This window comes from Marmota flaviventris, chromosome 11 (genome assembly GCF_047511675.1).
Source record: "Marmota flaviventris isolate mMarFla1 chromosome 11, mMarFla1.hap1, whole genome shotgun sequence".
Lineage (NCBI taxonomy): Eukaryota > Metazoa > Chordata > Mammalia > Rodentia > Sciuridae > Marmota > Marmota flaviventris.
This window is the reverse complement of record NC_092508.1, coordinates 32517456-32529880: the sequence shown is the minus strand read 5'-3', so window position 1 is coordinate 32529880 and position 12425 is coordinate 32517456. Positions and strand designations below refer to the sequence as shown.

General features: G+C 35.5%; 1 protein-coding gene across 2 annotated transcripts in view; it reads left to right on the top strand.

The window, feature by feature from the left end:
- Positions 1-12425, top strand: part of Fam117b (family with sequence similarity 117 member B) — a 91284-nt gene that overhangs the window by 64308 nt on the left and 14551 nt on the right. The window lies entirely within an intron of this gene.

The window sequence follows — 12425 nt, the reverse complement described above, 5'->3', positions numbered from 1 at the left end:
CCATGATTGAATCTTTTAAAGTGAAGGGTTGGGAGTGAAGGAAACTAGATTCAATTTTCTTTCTCAACAGTGAGGCAGTAAACCCTGGAAACTAGACAGCTTTTAGTTCTGCAACTTTCATATCATTTTTTTTTTTTTTAAGAGAGAGAAAGAGAATTTTAACATTTATTTTTTAGTTTTCGGCGGAGACAACATCTTTGTTTGTATGTGGTGCTGAGGATCGAACCTGGTCCGCACGCATGCCAGGCGAACATGCTACCGCTTAAGCCACATCCTCAGCCCTTTCATATCATTTTTTAGGACTGGAATTGGCAAACTATGGCTTGCAAACCAAGTGGTCCACCACCTGTTTTTTGTAAATAAGGTTTTATTGGAACAAAGCCATGTTCATTATTTGTATATTGTTTATGACTCCTTTCTTAGTACAATATCATTGAGTAGTTTTAACAGACTAGCTGGCTCACAAAACCTAAAATATTTATTGCTTGGTCCTTTATAGGAAAAGTTTGCCAACCACTTTTATGGGATGAGTTTCTAAGGATTGCTAAGTATATGTGGATTGTTCCCAGTAGAAAGTATGAGTAACGGTATATATATTTTTTAATATTTTTTGTCTTAAAATATTAATATAGCGGTCAATTTTTATTTTTTTACAAATTTATAGGCTGATTGGTAACTTTATTCCATATATAAGATATTTTAAGGGTTTGGTGGTATGGCTCAGTAGCAGACCGATTGCCTAGCATGTGTGAGGCACTGGGTTCAATTCTCAGCACCACTTAAAAATAAAGAAATAAATAAAATAAAGGTATTGTGTTCATCTACAGCTAAAAAAATATATTTTAAGCTGGGACTGGGGACACAAAATCCCAGCTACTTGGGAGGCAAAGACAGAAGAGTCATAAGTTTGAGACCAGCCTGGGCAACTTGGTGAAAAAAATCTGTCTCAAAATAAAAAGGGATGAGGATATAGCTCAGTGGTAGAGCACCCTTGGGTTCAATCCCTAGTACTTGGGAGATAAACACACATAATTAGACATTAACACATTTAAAAACCTACACAAACTGGATTTATTTCTGAAGAAGCAGAAATGTAAACTTTTCAAAATATGTGAAAAATTTATATTATAATTAAAATTATTTTAATTAATATTCCAAATTTATCAAAATTGGAATATTAATTAAAAACCACACCTCTTCACCCTCAAAAGACTGAAGACTTAGATGGTTTCACAGATCCATCCTTCCCCTCCCTCTAATTCATCCAAAAATAACTTGGTATGTATTTCAGAAAGATAAAGCAAGCCAGTCTATATTTTTACTCCAAGTAAAGATTAAGATGAAATTTCATTGAATTAAGGGGTGTTAATAGGAGTTAATAAGTTTTTAAGTGAATTAAGTTTCACTATAGTTAATAATTTCTTAAAACTGTCCAAAACTTTTTTCCTTGAAACTTGAATTTTTTTTATTAATAAGTGATATTAAAGCATACAAGAAATACATGTTAATTCAAAAACATGCCTTTGCAGAAAAAGTAAAGCCTAGAAAATAGAGCAACTTGAAAAATAAATTTATCTACCTTGAATTTTGCACACTTGACACATCAAGCATCTTGACCTCTTACCACAAATAGGACACATATGCATTTCGATAGTTATGACACCTGGTATTCATGTTGAATTAAACCTCTCAAACTATAAACATGAAAAATTTTCAATTGAGTTATGGATATGGCTTTGTTTTAGTAGCTTTTCTTTCTAGTGCAAAAGCGTAGACTAATGTGTACTTTCAAGACCATTCATCCATTCACCCTGCATTTATTAAATATTTATCTTATGACTGGTACTGTAGTACTCATTAGGGAATATAGAGATAAAGAAATACTGTCACATCCTCATCAGTTCTCATTGGAGAGAGATAAGGAAATAGTTAATTAGAAGATTGTGTGTTAATAGGGTTTAGAGTGGACTGAGAATGGCTTCTCAGAGAAAGTGTTGTCTAGCTGATTCCTGAAAGATAAGTAGGAATTAGCCAGTGTTCTAAAACTAGAAGTAGTCTTGGTCCTGGTTAGGGGTAGTAGTAAAAGATGAAGTTGGAGAAGTAAATAGCAGCCAAACCTAAAAGGCTTCATGTCCTGGTTGTTAACACATTGGGATTTCATCTTTGGGACACCAGCAGACCATTTTTTGAAATCTAGAAGATGGACACATGATCAAATATGCATTTTATAATGGTCATTATAGGTTCAGAGTAAAGAATGAATTTGCAGAAGGATAAGTTTAGAGGTGAGGAAACCATTTAAGAATAGGACTTAGTAATCCAAGTAAGAAATGTTGGTGACCTCAAGTAAGGTAGAAATTTTGAAACTAGTGAAAACAGATAAACTTAAGTGATATTTAGAAGGTGATAAAAAAATAGTTGAACTCTGTTGAACTGCCTACTGAATGGCAAGCACTCTATTCAGTGCTTGTATGTAGTGTAGGTGTTTAAGTCTCATCTTTTGGATTGTATCTCCAGTTTACAGACTAGAATATCAATGCCAAGAGAGATCGGGTATCTTGTCCAAGATCACATGAGCTGGAATTGGGATTCTGAGCTACACATTCAGTCCTCAGAATTTTGAGAATAGGAGACCAGTTCTAGCCTTTACGTACAATTTTAAATATCTGCCTCAATACCAGTTACAAAAATAACTCAAAATAGATCAAAGACCTATATGTAAGAGCTAAAACTAAAAGCTCTTAGAAGAAAACAAGCAAAAATGTTTGTGATGTTGGATTAAGCAATGGTTTCTTAGGTATGACACCAAAAGCACAAGTAAGTAAAGAAAAAGTAGATAAATTGGTTGTCTTAGTCAGCATTTTCATCACTGTGGTCAAAAACACCCAACAAGAATGACTAAGAGAATGGAAAGTTTATTTTGGGAATGAAAGTTTCAGAGGTGTCAGTCCATAGATGGCCAACTATACTGCTCTGGACCCAGGGTAAAGTGGCAGCAACATCATGGGGGAAGGACCCAGCAGAGAAGAACTGTCAGCTCATGGCAGGGTCAGGAAGCAGAGAGAAGGGGAAGGGGGAACAGGTAGTGAGATAGGGAGGAAGGGGCCAGAGGGAAGATGCACCCTTCCAGGTGATGTCCCCAATGGCCTTCCTCCTCCAGCCATGCCACATCTGCTTAAGTTACAACCCATTTAGTCCATTCAAACTAGAATGGACTGGTCAAGTCACAGTTCTCATGTTCTAATCATTTCACCTTAAATATTCCTGCATTAACAGGAGGTTTTAGGGAACACCTCACATCCAAACCATAATATTGACCTTCATTGAAAACTTTTGTGCCTCAAAGAACATCAAAAAGAAAATGAAAAGACAGGGGGAAATATTTACAAATCATTTATCTAGTAAAGAAGTGTTATCTAGAATATATAAAGAACTATTGCAACTCAATAGTTGCAATTTAAAAATGGAGAAAGTATCCAAACAAAGAGTTCACCAAGGAAGATACACAGTCAATAAGCATGTGAAAAAGGTGTTCAATATAATTTGGCAACAGGGAAATGCAGTTCAGAATTCCAGTGAGATATCACTTTCTTGGGGGACGAAGTGGGGGTGGGGGAGGCCGCACTCAACCACTGAGCCACATCCCTAGCCCTGTTTTGTTAGGGGATTTGTTTTAGAGACAGGATCTCACTGAGGTGCTTAGCACCTCGCTTTTGCTGAGGCTGGCTTTGAACTTGCAATCCTCCTGTCTCAGCCTCTTGAGCTGCTGGGATGAGGTACCACTTGATACCCACTAGGATGGCTGTAATTTAAATGACAGATAATGCCAGGCACGCTGACTTACACCTGAAATCCTGGCTAGTTAGGAGGCTGAGACAGGAGGATCACAAAGTTGAGATCAGCCTGGGCAATTTAGCAAGACCCTGCCTCAAAAATAAAGTTTAAAAAAAAGGGCCAAAGATATAGCTCAGTGGTAGAGTGCTTGCCTAACATGCATGAGGCCCTGAGTTCAATCCCCAGTTCCCAGAAAAAGATAGGTATTAACGTATTAAAGAGGATATAGAGAAAGTGGAATCCTCATATTTTAACTGGTAAAAATGTAAAATGAGGGGCTGGGGTTGTGGTTCAGTGGTAGAGCACTTACCTAACGTGTGAGGCACTGGGTTCAATTCTCAGCACCGCATATAAATAAATAAATGAAATAAAGGTCCATCAACAACCAAAAAATTATATATTAAAAAAATGTAAAATGATGCATTTGCTTTGGAAGAAATTGTAGCAGTTCCTCAAAAGACTAAACATAGAATTTCCATATGACCCAGCATTTCCTCTTGTAGGTGTGCAGTCAAAAGAATTGAAAACATGTTCATCCACATAAAAATTTATACAGTGCAAAGAAATGTTTTTGAATAATAAACATTATTTTATGCAGCATAGTTCATAATAGCTCACATTTAGAAACAAATGTTCATCAGCTGAAAATTAGTAAATAAAATATGATGTATTCAAATAGTGAAATATGAAATATTATTTAGTCATAGAAAAATGGAGTGTCAATATATGCTACAACATGAATTAACCTTGCAAACATGCTTAGTGAAAGAAGCCAGACACAAAAGGAAATCTTAAGGAAATTCCAGATTAGGAGAATAGGCAAACATGCAGTGACAAAGGGTTCATTGGTGATTGCTTTGGACTGGAAAATTTGGGGGACAAATGGGAATGACTGCTAATGGGTAAGGGGTTTCTTTTGATGTGATTTGGAGATTGACTATAGTAATAGTTGCACAACTCTATTCATAAACATTTTTTAAAAAAATAGTCAAGCACTTTATTTTTTTGTTTTTGGGGGGTGGGAAATTTTGGTGGTGGGTTTGTTTTGAAGTGTCATGGGTGGAACCCAGAGCCTTTTGAGTGCTAGACATATTTTCTACCCCTGAGCTATATTCCCAGCCCTCATTGTACACTTTAAATAGGTAAATTGCATGGGATTGTAAATTGTTTTTATTTTATAGATAAAACTATTATTAAAAAATCTACCAACAAAAGAATACAGATAAATAATAAATATGTAAAATATAATTGCATAGAAATGTTTAAATTGTATTCTTAAAAGGAATATCAAAGGTAAACTAAAAGGTCATTTAACAGTGTAAAGATTGAATACATTGCTCCAAGATCAAACCATTGAGCTTAAAATCTAGGTCCTGCTGCTTGCTAGAGGTATGCAGTTCCTCAGATTTGCTGCATAATAATATTATCTGTTCATTGTGTTGTCCTGATGACTAAATGAAATAAAAATATAAACTTGGCAGTTCTCAGCACATACTTCTTGCTCAGTATGTTAGGCCATTTTAGGCAACACCTTAATGTAAAAGAAGTGAACAGATCAGTTGGTTTCCCTGCCAGTTTCTTATTAAACTTTTTTTATGCCTTTATTTTATTTACTAGTATTTATGTGGTGCTAAGGATTGAACCCAGTGCCTCACACATGCAAGGCAAATGCTCTACCAATTGAGCCCCAGCTCCTTATTAAACTTTTTAAAGCTCTTAAAAATGTATTCAGATGCTTATTTAAAAACTATAAAAAGGGCCTGGGGCTGGGGCTTAGCAGTAGCACACTGCCTGGCATGTGTGAGGCACTGGGTTCAATTCTCAGCACTACAGATAGATAAACAAAATAAAGATCCATTGACAACTGAAAAATATCTTTAAAAAATGAAAATTGCTGCTGTGCAGTAGAATCTTTGTATGCTAGCCCAAGATATGTGATTGAATTTTAAGATTTGACCAGTTGGAAACCAATAGATAGTTCTGCTATGACTTTATTATAGAACATAGCTGTAACTTAAGAACTTGAAGGTGTGGAACCAGATGAGAGATAATGATCCAGGAAGATAGAAATAAATAGTGACAGGAAAGGAAGAATGAAGAGCACCTGGAGCCCCTGGACTAGAAGCCCCTAGGACAGGAATGCCTTTTTTCAGATTTTTTTTTTTTAAAGTAATCATTCTAAACATCAATTTTCATCTCTCTTTGGTTTTATTAGGGATTCCAGTTCATTTATCTCTCATGAATTTCTGTTGAATTACTTAACAGATCTTTTTCCTGCTTGTTTATGAAGGCTTTTTTTTTTTTTTTTTTTTTTGCACTAGGGATTGAACCCAAGGGTGTTTTACCACTGAGCTACATCCTCAGCCCTTTTTATTTTTTATTTTGACTCAGTCTCTCTAAGTTTCTGAGACTGGCCTTGATCTTGTGATCCTCCTGCCTAAGCCTCTGGCATTTCTGGGATTATAGACCTGCATCACCACGCCTAGCTCAAGGCAGATTTTTATCCTTCAAAGTTTAGCTGTTTCTCTCCCCTACCCAGCTGGTGCTTCAATAGATATTCTTCCTGTCTTTCCTGACTCAAGTGTGTGTTGTACTATAGATATTATTCCCATACTTGGAAACAATGCAACAGACATTTAAGTTACAATGTAGATTGACCTTAGGAGAGTTAGTGTTGACCAATTCTTAATTTTTATACAGAATATAAAGTATATAGAAATGTGGAGAGTGTAAATGGAAAATGTAACTTGAAAATGGTTGTCTTCCTAATTAGAAACTTTGTAATTGACTGGAATCTACTGGCGCCTTTCCCCCCCTCCCCCATACAAGGGATTGAACCAAGGGCACTTAACCACTGAGCCACATCCCCAGCCCTTTTTAAAAAATATTTTGTTTAGAGAGAGGGTCTTGCTAAGTTGCTTAGGGCTCACTAAATAGCTGAGGCTGTCTTTGAATTTGTGATCCTCCTGCCTCAGACTCCTAAGCTACTGAGATTATAAGTAAGTGCCACCACGCCTGGCTGATGGTTTTGCTTTAAGGAGAAAATCATAAACTAGGAAAATGAGGTACTTGTTCTTGAGGCTTTCAAAGTACAGATCTGTTGAGAGATTTTTTACCTTAGCACAGTGAACAACTTTTATAATTTCTGGAGCTGTTCAGAGATGAGCCCTTAGTTAATCTGATAACCCACGAATATTTGAACATACTAATTTATATTTAATTTTTTAAAATTTAGGAAGCTTTTTAAAATTTTTATTGATGCATCATAGTTGTACATAATGGTGGGATTTGTTATTACATATTTGTACATGCACACAATAAAACTGATGTATATTTAGAAACACAAATTTTAGTCAAGAGTTGTGGTACATGCTTGTAATCCCAATGATTTGAGAGGCTGAGACAGGAGGATTGCAAGTTTAAGGCCAGTGTCAATTACTTTGAAAGTCCCTAAGCAATTTAGCAAAATAGTGTTTCAAAATAAAAATGGGACTGGGGCACACAGCTGTAATTCCAGCGGCTTGGGAGGCTGAAGCAGGAGGATCACAAGTTCAAAGCCAGCCTCAGCAATGGCAAGGCACTGAACAACTCAGTGAAAGCTTGTCTCTAAATAAAATACAAAAAAAGGGCTGGGGATGGGGCTCAATGGTAGAGTGCCTCTGAGTTCAATCCCTGGTACAAAAAAAAAAAAAAAAAAAAAAACCAGGGGTTGGGGATGTAGCTCCTCTGGTTCAGTTCCCAGTACAAAAAAATATATATATAAAATTTTGCTACTAAATCCCTTAAGGAGCCCTTAAAATGAAAGGTAAAATTTTAAGTATAATCATTTTTGTATTTTTAGATAGTTTAGAATGTAGTTTATCTAAGAATTGGAATTAAAGGAATATTACCTTCTATTTCTTGAAATAGCAATAATATGTTTAATGTAGAAAATCTTTTCCAGACCTCTAACTGGATTAGTTTTAATTTAATTATATAACTATTGCTAATTAATAAGTTATGGTTAAACCTTTGTTTTACTTAACCTAAAATGGTGTGTTGGCTTTACAGAAACGGCTTGCTCATTCCTTCCTTCCTGCCTTCCACACTCCCTCTTTTTCCTTCCTTTCTTTCCTTTGCTTTAAACAAATTAAATGATTGACAAGTAGTTGGTGATACATATATTATATTTGAGAAAAACTTCAGAATGTGTGGAGTGTGATTTCTTTTGCTACCTTGAATTGCAGTAGAAAATATCAGCAAACTAACCAGATGTGTGAAATACTGGTTACTACACTGGCAGGTTCCTGTGTATATGTATTCTCAGTGTGATAACCAGAAAGTCCTTAAGCTTTCTGCACTAAATAGGCTTACTAATACATCTCTTCTTTGTCTGTTTCTGTGATTTAACAGTTATAAAATAAATACATACCTATACCGCCTGATGCAAGATCTTATTTTTGTCATGATAATAAGAAGAGGAATTTGGGGCTGGGAATGTGGCTCAAGCGGTAGCGCGCTCGCCTGGCATGCGTGCGGCCCGGGTTCGATCCTCAGCACCACATACAAAACAAAGATGTTGTGTCTGCTGAAAACTAAAAAATAAATATTAAAATTCTCTCTCTCTCTCTCTCTCTTTAAAAAAAAATAAGAAGAGGAATTTAAGTTTAGAACTGAGTACCATCAATCAGTGTGAAAAATAAAAATTCTGTTTGTATTATATATACTAATAACTCCTGAGCTCTTTTTCAGTCTGCTTCCTGCTCTTCTGGCACAGGAAGAGCCCAGGAACAGATGAAATGACTGCATGACAGAATCATTGTAAGATACTTTCCACTCCTAACTAGTGAGGTATAGGTTTCTTTTTCCCTACCACTTCGTTATTTCCTTTTCCATTTTCTAATACTACTAATTTGAGAAAGGTTTACTCCCTTCCTTGACCCACCAAGAACCAAAATAGAGTGTTAGCATCACTGTCCCAGTGCCTTATCCCTGAAGAAAGTACATATATTCAATTGGGAATGCTTAGAGCCTTTGTTAGACTATACATCAGAATTTTATTTCCATTGGAAAGGAAAGATGATGAGAAAAGATGAAAAAGTTTTCCTACCATATGTCAGTGACTGTCCTTAGGGATATGAAAGACTGATGGGGAATAAACAATCTCAGTGACTCTTGTATATAATTCACTGAAGTTAAAAATAGGAGAGTGAGGACCTGGCAGTGAGGAAGCAGGAGGAGTGTAGAGAGTGCCGATAATTAGGAGATGAGTAGTGTAGAGGGGTAGCATTTGCTACTTGCCTTTCTCTTTTTGTCTCATCTTGTTATATCACCAGTTCTGTCATGGGATAAACCAGTACTGATAGGGCTTATGGGAAGTGAGGAAGTTACTGGCTATGAGCCTTAAAATGGAAAGAGTGAAAAAACAGGAACTCTAAAAGATAGGTAGCTAAGACTGGTTGACATTCAGTTGTGCTCATCTGTAAGGACTATATCTGACAGTTGAAGTGTACACACTAAGTCATTTGTGAGCTGCTTTTTGAAAAAAAAAAAATTTGCCACTTTTTATTATGTCCTTCAGCAAATAACTATAGGCAGATTCCTAAAGATACAATATTAAGGCAGACAAGTTATGATGGTATAATCCTGTCAACTTTTTCCTTTATTTTTTCAATTAAGGTAAAATTGACAATTTTTGGTTGGTACAGTTCTGAGAAATTTTTTGAATAAAGTACTGGGGATTGAACTCAAGGATATTTTACCACTGAGCTATAGCCTCAGTCCTCTTTATTTTTTTAAGTTTTGAAACAAGAGTCTCACTAAATTATTGAGGCTGACCTTAAACTTGCGATCCTCTTGGCTCAGCCTCCCAAGTTGCTGGGATGGAGACATGTACCACAGTGCCCAGCTCAGTTCTGTGAATTTTTTTTTTTTTAAAGAGAAAGAAAGAGAGAGAGAGAATTTTAATATTTATTTTTTAGTTTTTGGCGGACACAACATCTTGGTTTTGTATAGTGCTGAGGATCGAACCCGGGCCGCACGCATGCCAGGCGAGCATGCTACCGCTTGAGCCACATCCCCAGCCCCAAGTTCTGTGAATTTTAATGTGTGTGGACTATACTACCACCACCAATCAAGCAAGCAAAAACATTCCCTCATGTTGCCCCTCTGTAGTCACACTTCTTCCATCCCTAACCTCTACTGATCTGCCCATCACTCTAGTCTTGCCATTTTGAAAATGTCACATAAATGGAATCATGAATAATGTAATCTTTTAAGACCATCTTTTTACACCCAGCAGTAGTGAACTTGGTTTATCTGAGTTGTTTCTGTTACCTAGTAGTATTCCATCACGTGGATGTACCATAGATTGCCAAAGTTGAAACCTTGTGTTGAAGAACATCTCTTTGTGATTTTAATTTGTGTTACCCTAGTGAATATTTTTTTTCATTTCCCCCCATCTGTATATTCTGTTTGGTGAAGTGTCTTTTCAAATCTTTTGCCCATTTTTAAATTCATGTACCTGTTTTCTTATCACTAAGTTTATATAGTCTGGATAAAAGTCTTTTGGTGGGTGAATTGCATATATTTTCTCCCAGTCTCACTTGTCTATCCATTTTCTTAGTATCTTTCACAGAGTTAAATTGTGTGGTGGTGTGTGTGTGTGTGTGTGTGTGTGTGTATGTATGCAAACTACTTTGGGTGATGCTCCGTATATCACTGTTTTTGCTCATGGGAATTACTTTTGGTGTCATGTCTTAAGATAATTTTTTTTTTAAGGATAACTTTCAGACTTGAATCAGAACAACCTACTTATCACAGTACTGATTTTCCTTTTTTCTTGCTTATAACTTGTCAGTGGAAATGAGATCATCTTTAAGGGAAATGGGAAATTTGTCAAGAAAAAAAATATTTACACTACCTTGGAAAATATTTTTATTAATTATCTAAGGTTAGTAAAGATTCATTAGAGAATTTATGATTATCACAGGATAGGAAAGTACTGAAGAGAATTTGGCAAATTTAAGAAGGTAAAAGTGAAAAATAACATATAGTTTCATAGAATATAGCTGACTGTTTTCAGTATTTGTGGTTATCTATAGTTTGATAGAACCTTAAGTTCAGCCCCAAATCCATGACTCCATGTTACCTTCTCAGAGCCTAATTTTTAAAAAATGTTTAGATGTGGGTGGTAGTAGAAGCATTTTATAGAGCTTTTATAAAAGCAAATAATGTGTATAAAATGCTTGAAACAGTGCCTGGGACATATTAAGTATTTGATAAATGTTACTTGTTTTAAAATGTAAATATCAATCTTTATAAAACCATTTTCCTTGTTAACATTAAAGTTAGCATTTAGATAATATTGTTGAGTTTTTTAAAACAATGTTGTTGGGTTTTTTTTGTGGGTGGGCTACCGGGGATTGAACTCAGGGGCACTTAACCACTGAGCCTCATCTCCAGGTACCCCCATTCCTTTTTTTTTTTTAATTTTGAGACTGAGGCTGTCCTTGAACTTGTGATCCTCTTGCCTCAGTCTTCCAAACCACTGGGATTTCAGGTGTGCCCCACCCGTCAATAGTTGATAATGAATTTTAAATTAAGTATTTAATTTTGATTATGATCAATACTCTAGAATAAATATTACTTCTGTTATGTTACTTTCTTTTATTTATACGTACATTTAAATACACATATGAGTATGTATGTAGTTTTGAATTCTAGAATGTAGTGGACCCTTTGTATCACTATTGTGTACAGCTCATTTTATAGCTCACAGAGCAAAAATCAATATGTACCTTTAGTGGTTGATTCCATTCACATCAGGAAAGATGTATAAAAGATCAACTATACTAAATCTAAAATAATTGGTTTTGGTACCTGTTATAAATAGACACAATACCTTTATTTTCTTTATTTTTATGTGGTGCTGAGAGTTGAACCCAGTGCCTCACATGTGCTAGGCAAGCACCCTATCACTGAGCTACAACTCGGCCTCTGTTCTCTACTGTTAATTGATTTATAGGTATGGAACATTCTGTTACCTTGCCAGTGGCTTTTATAGCTTGTTCATGTTGGGAAAATTTCACACGGATGTCATATTGCTTAAAGGCTAGACATTTTAATAGCCTTATAGATTATTTGATTATACCTGCTTTAAAATTTTCCTAGATTAAAAAATTATATGATTATCTAGATTTATGCTAAATAATTTTCTGGAAAATTTAACTCCCATTTATGTTAAAAGTTCTCAAAGGAGCTGGGAGGCTGTTGCTTAGTGTGGAGCATTTGCCTAGCATGCATGAAGCCCTGGGTTCAATCCTCAGTACCATCAGTAAAAAGAAGAATGCTCAAGAACATAAAAATTAAGGAATACTTTCTTAATATATACACAAACAATATTTAATGGGTAACATTAGAAACATACCTACTAAAATTAGGAATGAGGTAAGGATTCTCACTGTCTTCACTTTTGTTCATATTATATTAGTGACATGGTGTTAGCTAATGCAGTGTGAGTCACCATTTGTGATACAGAGTAGGCAACTGACTGATAATTGTTTAAAAATTTCACCATTACTTATGCCTAACAATGTATAAATTAAAGGAAT